General features: G+C 41.1%; 1 long non-coding RNA gene across 1 annotated transcript in view; it reads left to right on the top strand.

Annotated features, from left to right (window-relative positions):
* The first annotated feature begins 11,176 nt into the window (after window positions 1–11,176).
* The window catches only part of LOC135215078 (uncharacterized), a 12,636-nt gene continuing 10,486 nt past the window's right edge, over window positions 11,177–13,326 (top strand). The window contains exons 1-3 of the long non-coding RNA XR_010314549.1: window positions 11,177–11,521; window positions 11,727–11,837; window positions 11,963–12,085. This is a non-coding gene — a long non-coding RNA (uncharacterized LOC135215078). The remainder of the gene's footprint in view (window positions 11,522–11,726; window positions 11,838–11,962; window positions 12,086–13,326) is intronic.

Below are 13,326 nucleotides of genomic sequence, written 5' to 3'. Positions count from 1 at the left end.
GATTTGGTGACATACTCTTTGTGATTTGGCTTTCGGCAGTTGCTGTTTATCTTTATTTAGCCAGATAGGCAACAATTGTGTGATTTTCATCAGGGTTTAAATTTATAATGTCAGATTCATGACTCACTTTAGGGTTTGCAGCAAGGGTTTGCAAAACCAGTTTAGACTAAAGCTAGTTTGACCCGCACACTTTGTGCTTTAATTGCAGAGGCAGAACTGTAGCAAAAGTGTAACATGTGATGAATGTAAGGATTTGACTGATAAAGTCTGGAAGGAGTTAGAGAGTTATATGAGAAAGCTAGAAAAAGATAAATTAAGGAAGCTTCATCTAGACTCTTCTCTTAGCTTCTCAGGAATTAGTGTCAGGATTTTCCTTGTTCTATGTCTAACCCAGATCCCCCTAACATATTACCTGACCCTAACACCGTTGTTCCCGAACCCGACACCGTTGCCAGCTTACGGGAACAGATGGATTTAAGATTTAGCGTGCTTATGGCAGCAATGGATAAATTAGGAGAATCTGTGCATCTTTGGATGCTAGATAAGAAATAAGAAAGTGTTGTGTTAAGTGATAGTGCAGTGGAGGAGGCGTCTGTTCGGTCCTCTCGTTCTCCTAGGCCTGGGCCCCTGCCAAACTCCCCGGACATTGGGAGGAGGCATGCCGAAAGCCGAAGGGAGACGAGCGGAATTGACATCCGAGCAGTCGTCCCCTCAGGCGATTCTGCCGCAAGTTCGGCTGAGGCAGAAGAGCAATGCTATAAAGGTGTTCGAGGAGTATCGCAGAAGTGTCTTTCGTCTTCTTCGAGCGCAAACAATTCGCCTCGCAGAGGTTGGAGGTTTAAGGACGAATCTCGTCCACTAAAGAGAACGAGGCAAGTTTCGCCAGTAGCAATTCCCAAGAAGAAGATCGCGGCTTCTGTGGAAGAGCCATCGTGTAGTTTTTGGGAGGCGCCGGAAGCGTTCTCTTCGACTTCTGAGGAAGTAGAGAGACCGATGTTGAAGAAGAGGAGGAAGCATAAGTCTTCCAGTCGCGAGGTGACTGATAAGTGCCAGTCTGATGTACCTAGACGAGAGAAGGAGCTTACGCGAGTAGAGAAGCGCCAGCCTGATGACACGGCAACCGCATTACACCAGATGCCAAAGCGCCTGGCTTCTCAAGAAGCAGCCGCTAAACGCCAAGCTACTAGACGCACGGGTTCGGACTCGGCCAAGCGCTTTGATACGGTAGTATCAGGCGCCATACGCCTGACTTGATTGACTTGGAACAGAAAGAGTTTACGAAACCAAGTCAAGTTTTGGGTTCTTCAGGGCATTCTAATAAATTATTAGTAGAGATGAATAAAATATTAGAGAATATTTTGGGGGTAGTTGGTAAGAAGCAGCAACCACTTCTTACTTCTACGCCTTCTTTAATTAGAACTTTACCGGAGGAGTCTCAAGAGCCACTGCAGTTGGTGGAGCAGGAGTTAGACTGTCCAGTGAATCAAGAACAAAGCGGAGGACAATTTATCAGCAGGAGCGTCAGAAGGAGAAGCAGTAGAAGGCGAGAAGGAGACTCGGTCGTCGGCATACAAACAATTAATCAACTTTTTCCTAAATTACTCAACTTTTTCCTAGATAACTTTCCAGAATCTTTTTCGCCAGCCACTCCCGCCTCACCTGAATCCCAGTATGCTAGGGATACTAAACCAGATTCTTTGACTTTCATTAAGCTGGTTTTGTCGATTTCAGCTAAAAAGGCGTTGAAAAAGATGGATGAGTGGTTGCGAGAAAAGAGGGAGCAAGGTAGGACCGTGTTTTGTTTCCCTCTTTCGAGACTTTTAACTAAGAGCAGAGTTTGGTACAAAACTTGGGAAGCCTTCTCCCTGGGAGGTGCTGCCTCCTCTCATGGAGACTTCTCCAGCCTAGTGAACTCGTCCAGACGTTCTGCTTTGAATTCAGCGAAGATTTTCTTTACGAGTTGCGAATTAGATCATTTGCTGAAGGTGGTTTTCAGTCTTATGGAAGTAATAAGCTTCTTGGATTGGTCGATTGGTGCCTTGGGAAGAAAGGCTGTCTCTTTTAACCTGTCAGAAGAACATTTTAGTGACTTCTCCAATGTGATATAGTGTATTGATAAAGGAATAAGGGATGGAGCGACTGAAATCGCTTCCTTATTAACTGTGGGGATCCTCAAGAAACGTCAGCTTTGGTGTGCATTTACATCTAAGGGAGTAACAAGAACCCAGAAGTTGGCGCTTATGTTTGCTCCACTTGATAAGTGTAACCTTTTTCCTAAGGATTTAGTGTCTGAAATTTCTGCCTCTCTGGTCCAGAAAGCAACTCAAGACCCCTTTTAGCTCAGTCGGCTAAGAAGCCGAAAGGCACGACGACTTAGAGTGTACGCCCAGCGCCAGTTGTCGAGCAGGAGAAGCCCTTTCAGGGCAGAGCACCAACAAGAGGATTGCAGAGATCGAGGCCTAGAGTTAGGTTTGGTCCTAAGCCCAATAAGACAACAACTTCTAAGAAATGAGCAGGGAATCCTTCACACACCAGTTGGAGCCAGACTCGACTCCAGGAGTTCTGGCAAGTTTGGGAACGAAGAGGAGCAGATCCATGGACTGTATCGGTACTGAAGGAAGGATATTCGATTCCGTTTGTAAAACATCCTCTTCTGTCAAAGGTACCGATAGTTTTGACAGCTTTCAGATGCCTCCCTCGCAGGCCAGACAACAGCATATCAACGCCTTAAAGTTAAAGGCAGCTTTTCTGGGTCTGAAGGAATTTTGGGAAAAAGTAGAGGGATATTCTGTTGTTCTCATGTCGGACAACACCAAGGTGGTCGCTTATGTGAACAAGCAGGGGGGGACTGGTTTTCCGTCAGCTTCCACGCTTTGACAATAGAGGTTTACCATTGGGCGGTCAGCAATTCGGTTGAGCTCTCAGCCAGGTATATCCCAGGCAAAAGGAATGTGGTCAAGGACGCGCTCAGTTGTCGGGATCAGGTCCTAGGCACAGTGGTCCCTTCATTAGGTCGTGGCAGACAGGCTCTTCTAGGTTTTGGGGGAGACCTATGCTGGACCTCTTTACAACCCTGCTCAACAGGAAACTAGGGGTATTCTGTTCAGTGGTTCCAGATACTCTGGTGTTAGCAGAGGAAGAGTTCCAACATCCCTGGGACAACCTGGAGGTGTGTGTTTCCCCTCAGTTTTGTTTGATTCACCAAGTGCTGAACAGAATGAGGAGTTCACAGAATCTCCGGATGACATTAATAGGTCCTCTGTGGCCGCAAGTGGAATGGTTTCCCGATCTGCTGTCATTGTCAGAGTTGCCAAGGGAGATTCCTCCGTGGCGGCATCTTTGTCAGCTGCACGTAGAAAGATTCCACCTGTCAGTAGAATCCCTGTCTCTTCACAGTTGGAGGTTATGAAGTAGCCCCTCTAAGCAAGATGCTTTTCTCAGAAGACAGCAGGACATGTGTCCAGCAATCTCGGGAAATCTACGTCTGCCATTTACCAAGGTAAATGGGCGATCTACTGACATTGGTGTTGAAAACTAGGGTTTTCTCCACTCAGAACCTCTATTCAGCGAATAGCAGACTTTTTGGTCTTCCTCGGGATGAGAAAGGCTTGTCTGTTTCCACCATTAGAGACTACAGGGTGGCCCTGAGTTTAGTGTTACATCTTGGAGGTGTCGACATCTCATCCTGGGAACTGTCCATACTTTTAAGGGGTTTGAGCAGTTGTGTTCTCCTGGCAGCTCAAGCCTCCAAGGTCGAAGGTTTCCTTTGTCCTGATAAGTTTCACTAAAGCTCCTTATGGACCTTTACGTCGTTCATCAGACAGGAACTTAACTCAAAATGGTTTTCCTCCTGGCCTTGGCTTCTCCGAAGAGAGTGGGGGAGCCTCATGGCCTGAGCTATGATGTGAAGCACACCAAGGGTTAGTGGTCAGTGTCCTTTGAATTTGTCCTGGAATTCATGGCCAAGACCCAGAATCCCTCAGTGCAGGATGACAGATTTGCCTCCTTTTCCATTCCATCTCTGGATGACTTTGTGGGCAGTGATGTCAAGAGTTCTTGCCTGTCAGGGTTCTGTGTTGCTATCTTATGAGGACACATCATCTCAGGCCAGGATGATGTTGGCTTTTTGTTAGCACGGAACGTTCTAGTGTCTAAGAATACAATCTCTTTGGTTACGGGAAGCTATCTGACAGGCTTATTTGACTCGTGATGATTCCACCACCGAGCCTGTTTAGGCTAGGGCACATGACATCAGGGGTATTGGTCCCTCTCTGGCATTCAAGAAGAATTTGGCTGTTCATAGAGTTCTGAGTGCTGGTACTTGGTTACGCCAGTCCACATTCACCTCTTTCTATCTTAAGAATGTTGCCCACAGATCTATGGACCTTTTCTTTGAGTCCTGTGGTGGCTGCCCAATAGATTGTGTAACTCATCGTTGCCCTTAACTGAGCGCATTTTTATCTTGCCTAACATGATTTTGTGGAAGTGAGAATGAGTGAGTTGGCTGGTCTCGTTCTTTCTCTTGTTCTTTTCCTTCTTCCTACGGGCAGGTTGAGGAATAGACACGTCATTTGCTGGGCTGGTCTGGTACAGTCAAGGCAGTCTATGGTAGTATGTGTTCAAATAGTCAAACCTCTATTCAGTAGCATATACTCCACTCTCTAGCAAGGGGGAGTAAGGAGTGATAACGAATTCTGATGTATTGGTTCATTATCAAACCGTCAGAATTTCTCTTTAAATCTTCTTATATATCATTGTATGTAACCCAGTTGGCTGAGTTGTTGGATATTAGTTTATCTAGCTTCTCACGGGCAATAGTTCCTCTATTGTTAATATTTATTTTGGAGTTGGACTGGTGGGTTGGCCCCCAGCTGGTTTAGGATGTCTGTACCTCCCACCAAGCATAAGTCTATCCTATTGTGAAGACCGAAGGTTTGTTCGCTTATGAACAAATGGCAAATTTTCTAAGACAATTTGTATTTTTCATAGCTTCAAACCTGAGGTCTTAACATTTTACTGCCCACCTCTAGCCTCCCCTTTGCCTGCTAAGACATCCTGAGTTGGAAAAGACTGACACGGTGGTTTGGGTGTGTGGTCCTTGACCACTCTTCACCCGATATACGCACGCGTTGCCAGATCTCACAAGATTCCTTGCTCTCATCTGCGATTTAACCGGATCCAGCTAGGTACTAGAAATTATCCTAATGTTAAGACCTCAGGTTTGTAGCTATGAAAAATAAAAAATGTCTTGGAACATTTGTCATTTCATGAAAGATGTTCTTCATATCCAAAACCCTTTGGGTACAGGGTAAAATTTGCCTTATAGGAGCTAAATGTAATAAAAGGAAAAGTAATTCCAGTAAAATTTTCCAGATTCCCTCCATGGAAGTTGCCCTCTCTGAAATATTGTAAATGGTTTTATGATTGCAAGGCAGATTGTTCAGATGGTATTCTTAAACAGTAATTCCTATGCCATGCTGGAAAGCATGATAACTCGAGGCAAATCTTTACCCATTACTCCAAATCCTGTGCAGGCATTGGTTTTGGAGTGGTATACCCTTTATTACATTAACATAGTTTTTGTTTTTATTTATCAAGTTTAAATCAGCCTTGTTTCTTTTCAAGTTTCTTTTGCTTAAGCAGCCAAATGCTTGTTAGTTAATGTAAGAGTTTTTGTTATTGAGCGCCTCCTCCTCCCTGGTTTATTTCTGTGAACTATCGTTCTAACGATTGTTTTGTGATTTGTTTTTGAGTTACAGTGGATGGTTCGTAGCTGTACTGTGAACGTTGATGGTCTGCCCGCGGAAGTTCGGGCTTTGGAACGCTCCTTGTCAGACCATCCCCTTGAGCAGCTTTTTTTTTTTTTTTTTGGAGGACGACCTTTTAGCAGTGTATTTTGGAAGCGGTGCTGTTGGACTCTCTCCTCAACTAAATGCTCACCCTCAGCTAGGCCCTGAGCTACCTTGTTTTTTACCGCCACTAACAAACATGCCTTTGTCTCAGCTGCCTTAACTGGTATTCCCAGCCAACGAGCACAACTTACCAGATAGAATATTCTTTGTTCAGAATGGATAAGTGTTTTAAGCAATCTGCCGACCCTAAAAATTCAGCGGGGTCAAAATAAACTCCTCCATGATCATCAACCACCAAAACAAAGAGGGGGGAAGGTAACCACCTACTCAAAACAAATACTTGCCAAATCCCCCCAAGTGCTGTGCCGCAAACCAAAAACACAGTACACCTGTGTACGATCCTGTCACGGTCGCCAAATTGTTACAAACCTCTGGGGTTCTAGTACAGGTTCTTAGGTACTTTATTTTGCTAGGATCGTAGACAGTATATGCAACCCATGTTCAAGGAAAGCATGCACAAAAAACACTCCAGAAAATCTTAGCAGTATTTATTACAAAACAGAAATAAACAACTTAAATCAGCCTTGCAGGTTTAAGTAAAATACGTACAGCAAAACAGCTTGAAGCAAGAGGACTAAATATCAGGTCCTCAACAAGCCACAAGGCATCTTAAAGCTAATTATCTAGCCCTAACAGAAATTCAGAGGAGGAGAACAAATACTTCATAAATCAGTGAGGATCCAAATATATGCCGGCCAAAACTATCCTAAATAACAAAAGGCTGAAGGAAGTGGAAGATATCAAAACAAGGAAAACCTTAAATTTACCTACCTAGCCATATGACTAAAGATATGGAATACTATCCACCAATAAGTAATAAACAATAATGACAACAAACTTATAATATAAAAAAAGTAAAAAACTATGACAAAATATATGTATATATATATATAATATGTGTACTGCACGTACACTGACAGTTCTAATCCTTACGTCTGGGATGAACAACTGAAGACGGGTCGAACTAGGAGTCCATAGCAAGCACCCAAACTGCTACTAAAGGGATGGACACGATCGCCAGGACAAAAGGGGTATAAGGCTCCTCGAAGGAAATAACAGCTATACTGTCTTACCTGGCGATTGCCTCCCTACGTATCTCCTCACGAGCCAGTGCTCACACACATCCCCGAAGAAAAGCAGAAGGACGAAGGCAGAAGTGGCAGGTGAATCCGTAATTAGTACCGGGATCCAGCAACGGTACCAATTTCCCGTGGGCTCCTCCGACGGGGATAAGGGGTAATACGAGAAGTCGCAAATAGCATATGCTTCTGCGGAACCCCGTAAAGCGGACACTATGGTCGCAAGTGAACGAAGAGTCGTGATCTACAGCACCAGTCTCTCGGGTGACTAAGGCACCTACGAACAGTCGTGAGGAAAGATTCCAACAGCGCCGTTTCCAAAATACACTGCCAAAAGGTCGTCCTCCAATAATCCAAAAAAAGCTGCTCAAGGGGATGGTCTGACAAGGAGCGTTCCAAAGCCCGAACTTCCGCGGGCAGACCATCAACGTTCACAGTACAGCTACGAACCATCCACCGTAACTCAAAAACAAATCACAAAACAATCGTTAGAACGATAGTTCACAGAAATAAACAAGGGAGGAGGAGGCGCTCAATAACACAAAATCTCTTGCATTAACTAACAAGCATTTGGCTGCTTAAGCAAAAGAAACTTAAAAGAAACAAGGCTGATTTAAACTTGATAAATAAAAACAAAAACTACGTTAATGTAATACCCTTGCAGTAGTATTTGTGGTGCACTACCAAGTTTTGTTTCTATCTTTACTACAGAACTTGTTAGCCCTTTAACAGCACTAAAGAAAATTGTTACTTTAGAAGGAGATAATTTTACTTGATTTAGTGATTCTAAGAGTGCCTTGGAAGCTTTGACATCTTTTAATCCAGTACACCCTGTGGTACTTTCCGGAAATAACAGTAAGATTATTTTTATTAAAACAAAAACCGAAGGTAGTCAATTTCTGCTGGGTTCCTTCACATGTTGGCATTGTTGGAAATGAACAAGCTGATGAACTGGCTAAGTCAGGTACTTCAAAAAATCCAAGAAGTATAGCAATTCCTTGCTCAGACGAGATTCCTGAAATTAAAAAGACAGTAGAATCAGTTTGGCAATTTTATCGGACAATACAGAGCAGTAATAAAATGAGAGAACGTACTGATGTGATCAAACCCTTGACTTTGTATGTTTGAAGACTGTCGGAAAGAGACTGCCCTATGTAGGTTACGGATTGGCCCCACACACAGATAACCCATGTTTTTTTTTAATGAACAATGACCCTAAACAATTTTGTGAGGATTGTCTTGTTCCCCTTAAAGTAAAACATTTGATAGTAGAATGTCCCAGCTTATTGTCAGTAAAGAACAGTCATTTTAATGCTGTTGGAAGAAGGGATTTGAATCTGGATGCAAGTTTAGGAAGATATTTTAGTAAGGATAGCTTTTTTAATTTTCTTCGAGAAGCAGGTCTTGAAAAAATTTAGATAAATTTGGTCATGATGTTTGAGTGTGTGTATATGTGCTAGTATGTGTTGTTATATATCATTGTAGCTTATATATGTGTGTATGCACATGTGTATATGTATATAATATGTATATATATATTTTATTTTTTTCTCAATTCATAGTAATTCTTATTGTTTTTAATTTCCAAAGACTTTATTTTGTTGTAAAATATGGCGTCAATAACCGCGTCGTTGTGACGCCAGCAAGTACTAACGATCCCTTCCTTGCGGTCTCACTTATGATTGGGGGCAATTCAGTAGTTTGCACAAGAGAGGCTTTTCTTACCGACTGCAGGAGACATAAGATACTTTATGTATATGCACAACACAAGTGTATCAAGGGGAGGTGAATCTTCTGTTGGTTGCTGTCCAACCTCTCTAATTATTACTGTTTAATGTAGCCTTTGGGATTTTCTCCCAGTTATATTATGAGATCCTCATGCCACATCTCATTTGATTTCTGAATTTCTTTATCTTGGTGGTCAACCACCATCTCCCTCTTTTCACTGTCTCATGAAGCACTGAATGATTGAAGATGCCACCAGTACTGGGTTATGCATTACTGATATATTCACCTGTTGGTGTCCAAAGTTTGCAGCTCTCCAGTTGGAGCCACTGTTCAGTAGATTGGGTTCTTTGTTTACCTCTGTTTCAGTGACCAAACCAGTTTTTGTCATTTGTTGCTCCAACCTCTACCTGAAGATGCATCAACGTACAATGCAGCTGGTGCTAGCACCTAGAGCTTTGGGGCTCAAATCTAGGTACATACTACCAGCAGGACCATGCTCACGGAGGGGTAGGAGTGCAATTTGCACATATAACAAGCGATGCAAGTCATGCCACAAAATTAGGTTTTCGGTATATTCCCCCTAATATTTGATAGTACTATAACAGCAAATGAAGGAAAATTTTCTTTTGTATAGTACTCATACAGAGCTTTACATAATGTGAAAACAATGTTGTGTACCATAATATTGGACATACAGTAGATCAGTACAGTACTGCTGAGAATAAGTAAACCCTATAATAAAATAAGTTCTAAAAGCTATGACCCATGTAATTTATGGTCTCTGGCCTGTGTACAGTGTAAAAAGCTTAGAAAAACTCTTACATGTAAATTAAAAGAAGTACACTAAAGTATATAACAATTGTTTTTCATTTGTAAGACTGTATTAGTGTACTACATTATTGTATATTATTGTATATTATTTTAAAGAATAGAGTATCATGTGCTAGTATTATTTTTCTTCCTGCCTTCTGGGAACTTTCCTTTGTCCCACAAAAGGTTAAGCTTTTTCATGGAATTTTGTGTAGACCTACAAAGGTTAAGTAGGAGTGAAGGTCAAATATTGATGAAATTAGTTGTTATAAAATGTATTTAAGTTAATTTGCATATACATTTTTTGTTATTCTTATTTCAGCTGGCCTGTGATGATGAACATGAATCATCATTTTGGAGAGAAGAGGAAAGGCTGGGGAAAAAAATGAAACTACAATTTGACCAAATCATAAATAAATACGCCTGCCTTGCACATGGCTTACCGCCATGTGCAGATGATGAGGAAAGCTGGAGCTCAGACTCCAATGAAAGTTTCGACTTAGGTAAAGAATTGGCACAGGATATCACTGTAGAGGAAGAGGTAGATAAGATGCTTAATAAACGAAAGAAAGAGTTAGGCCTTCCTGACAGTTATTTATTAAAAGAGTTGGATGAAGAGGAGTGTCTGAAAATGTACTTGGGAAATAAAAGAAGGCTAGAAAAGGATGTTACAGAAGAGCAAGAAGAAAATTGGAAAAGGAAAAGATTCTGTGAAGGTGTTACAAATTCAGTTGAAAGTGCATCAACAGATAGGAAAAGAAATCAAGGGCGGGGTAGGCCAAGAAGGTCAACTGCCAGAAAATGTAGAAAAAAGAATAGAAAGGAAAAAAAGAGGCTCCCAGAGGCAGAAAAAAAATTAATAAAGGATATAGAAGCCAAAGAGCAAGAGCAAGAGAAGCCGAGGAAGGCAGAAGAAGTAAAAGGAGAGAGGGCAGAGACGGAAAAAGTAAAGGATGGGGAAGAGCTGAAGTAGAGCCGAGGAACGCGAAGCCCAGGAAAGTGGAGATAGGGCTAGAAAAAGTTAAAGATGGGAAGAGCAAGAGAGGCCGCGGAAGGCCCAGGAAAGTGGAGATAGGGCTAGAAAAAGTTAAAGATGGGAAGAGCAAGAGAGGCCGCGGAAGGCCCAGGAAAGTGGAGATAGCGCTAGAAGAAAAAGTAAAAGATGGGAAGAGCAAGAGAGGCTGCGTAGGCCCAGGAGAGATAGGGCTAGAAAAAGTTGAAGATCGGGAAAGCAAGAGAGGCCGCGGAAAGCCCAGGAAAGTGGAGATAGGGCTAGAAGAAAAAGTAAAAGATGGGAAAAGCAAGAGAGGCCGCGGAAGGCCCAGGAAAGTGGCGTTAGAGCCAAAAGAAAAGGTAGAAGATCGGAAAAGCAATAGAGGCCTTAGAAGCCCTAGAAATATTGTTTCAGGGCCTGAAAAAAAATTAACAGATCAAAACAAAAAAGGCCTTGGTAGGCAGAAGAATTCTGTTGCCAGACAGTTAGAAAGAAATGACTTGAACCAAAAAAAAGGCCGAGCCCGAGGGAGACCTCGTAAAGATATATTCGAAAAAAAAATTAATTCAAATGATTTTTAGGTAAAAAAATTACTCTAACAAGAAATAGAAAAAAAACAAAAAAGCAGGAGTAGCCATACGAATGCTGGAGAAGGAAGGCTCGCAAAATATTTTAAGAATCTTGATTTACGTGGAATATCTAATGAAAAGTGTCACTTGGCTGTCAACAGGTCATTAGACTTGCTTATTGTTATTCCTTTGAATGATGTTTAGAATTTATGAAGCAAGACATTTTATAAGTTTTTTTTTTTATCATTTACTAAGGAAATCAGCTGTGAAGTAATAAGTTGTTCAAGGATATTTCGAGACAATTTATCCTATTAATTATTGTAAATAATTTCTAAATTATAATAGATGGCCTAAATCTGCAGTCACTGGATGTTGTACTTAAGTTTGAGAAGGATAGTTGCTGGATCTCTTCTTGATAAAGATTCCAAGGTAAGTGGTTCTACCTTAGAAAATGCACTTATAATTTTTCTTATTTAGTTTACTGTGTTATTTTTTGTTTGATATTGTTATTACCTTGTACAGAATGTTGTGAAATACTTTATAATTTTGTACCATGAATACAGTTTGTGAATACTATTTGCATAAGTTGCTTTGTTAAGTTCAAAATAATGTTTTTTTATCAATCATTCCTCAGGTATTACTGCAGATTGTATTTGATATTATTTGTGGAAAGGCGTTCAGATGATGCTATCCAACTTATGGAAAGAACAGGCAGCCACCTCTAAAATGTGTAGAGATATTCCAGGTAAGATGCAATTGAAAATATGAAATAATTAAATATTGAAGTGTAAAATAAACAAGTTTTTCAGAATGCATACACCTATTCAGTGCAGGGTTGTAATTACCACTAAACATTTTGTTTTTTTACAGAGTTGGGTAAAGCCCTTCATCACATTAAGCGTCTAACAACGGAAATGGCCTAAATCTGCAGTCACTGGATGCAGTAATGTTTGAAGGATAGTTACTGGATCTCTGCTTGATAAAGATTCCAAAGTAAGTGGCTCTACCTTAGAAAATGCACTTCCAATTCTGCTTATTTACTATAAGATTCAGGGCCTTTGTAACACGGTTTTTCGCAATAACTTTTTATCTATGCATTCAAGAATTTAACGCTTATTCAGAATACACATATCTACACATAAATTTTGACTGTATTCTGCATTACGGAGGTTGAATAAATTTGGTACCTGTAATGTAAAAGTGACTTTTTTTGAAGACGGGCCAACTCACTCAGAGAAAAGGTTTCAAATGCACTTGATACGTAACTTATGACAGCATTTCTTCCCTCTTTATCGATGGATGATTGGCTATATGTAACGAAGGCTAGACCTCTGGCAACAATGACATACTAATTTAAATACAAGCAAAGCAGTACACCTTTATCAACTCTGAAACCTCTCCAGTGATAATTGTCATATGAACAAACCAACAGAATGTTAGTAAAGACAAAAACACTTTCATTATTAGTCTAACTCCCAAAAGAAGTTTCCTAAGAAATCACAGTCTACTTTATAGGTCACGATCAGTTTGACAAGATGTAGGGAATAGTAGGTAATTTTCAAAAACATAGTAGACAAGCTTGATTTGATGACTGCTATATCCAATGTCAAGCAGTGTTTACTTATTGGCTATCTGCCTATTGACTGATGGAAAAAAAATAGCTGGTACCATAATTTGGCTTTAAAATTTCACCAATAATTATCGTCAGAATGATGACTTCATGAGGCTCCACCCACTTTGGCCTCGTTATAAATCAGGATAACACTGAAGGCTATCACGTGCATTGTTGGATTAGAAAATTTAACTTCTGGCTATAAAAACTAATTTCTTGAGTAGTTGTAAGAAGTGCTAAATGATCCTCAAGGATCCCAGCAGTTGGCCTAAACACTACGTAGTATTGGTATGCTAGCACAGATACCCCACCCACATTTATGTATCGTTGCGCCATGCTAGCACAGATACCCCAGCCACATCTATGTATCGTTCCGCCATTCTTAAAGTCTTAGTCATGTTTTTCCACTGTGCAATAAGCCATGGCCTCCTCAGAAATTAAGATTACCATTAGATGATAGGTTATATCATTAAGTCGTAAGACAAATGCAGTTTTGCAACCACGGGGACAATTCCAAGTCCTGTTAGCCATTCTTGACTGCTATGGGTTTTTAGAGCCGATGGAACAAGGTGAATTGAGCTTCTGTCTGGTGGATGAGCGGGGCAACATTTTGGCAAACGGT

The sequence above is a fragment of the Macrobrachium nipponense genome, chromosome 5 (assembly GCF_015104395.2).
Source record: "Macrobrachium nipponense isolate FS-2020 chromosome 5, ASM1510439v2, whole genome shotgun sequence".
Classification (NCBI taxonomy): Eukaryota; Metazoa; Arthropoda; class Malacostraca; order Decapoda; family Palaemonidae; genus Macrobrachium; species Macrobrachium nipponense.
Note: the sequence above shows the minus strand (reverse complement) of the source record. Positions and strands in the feature narration are given on the sequence as shown.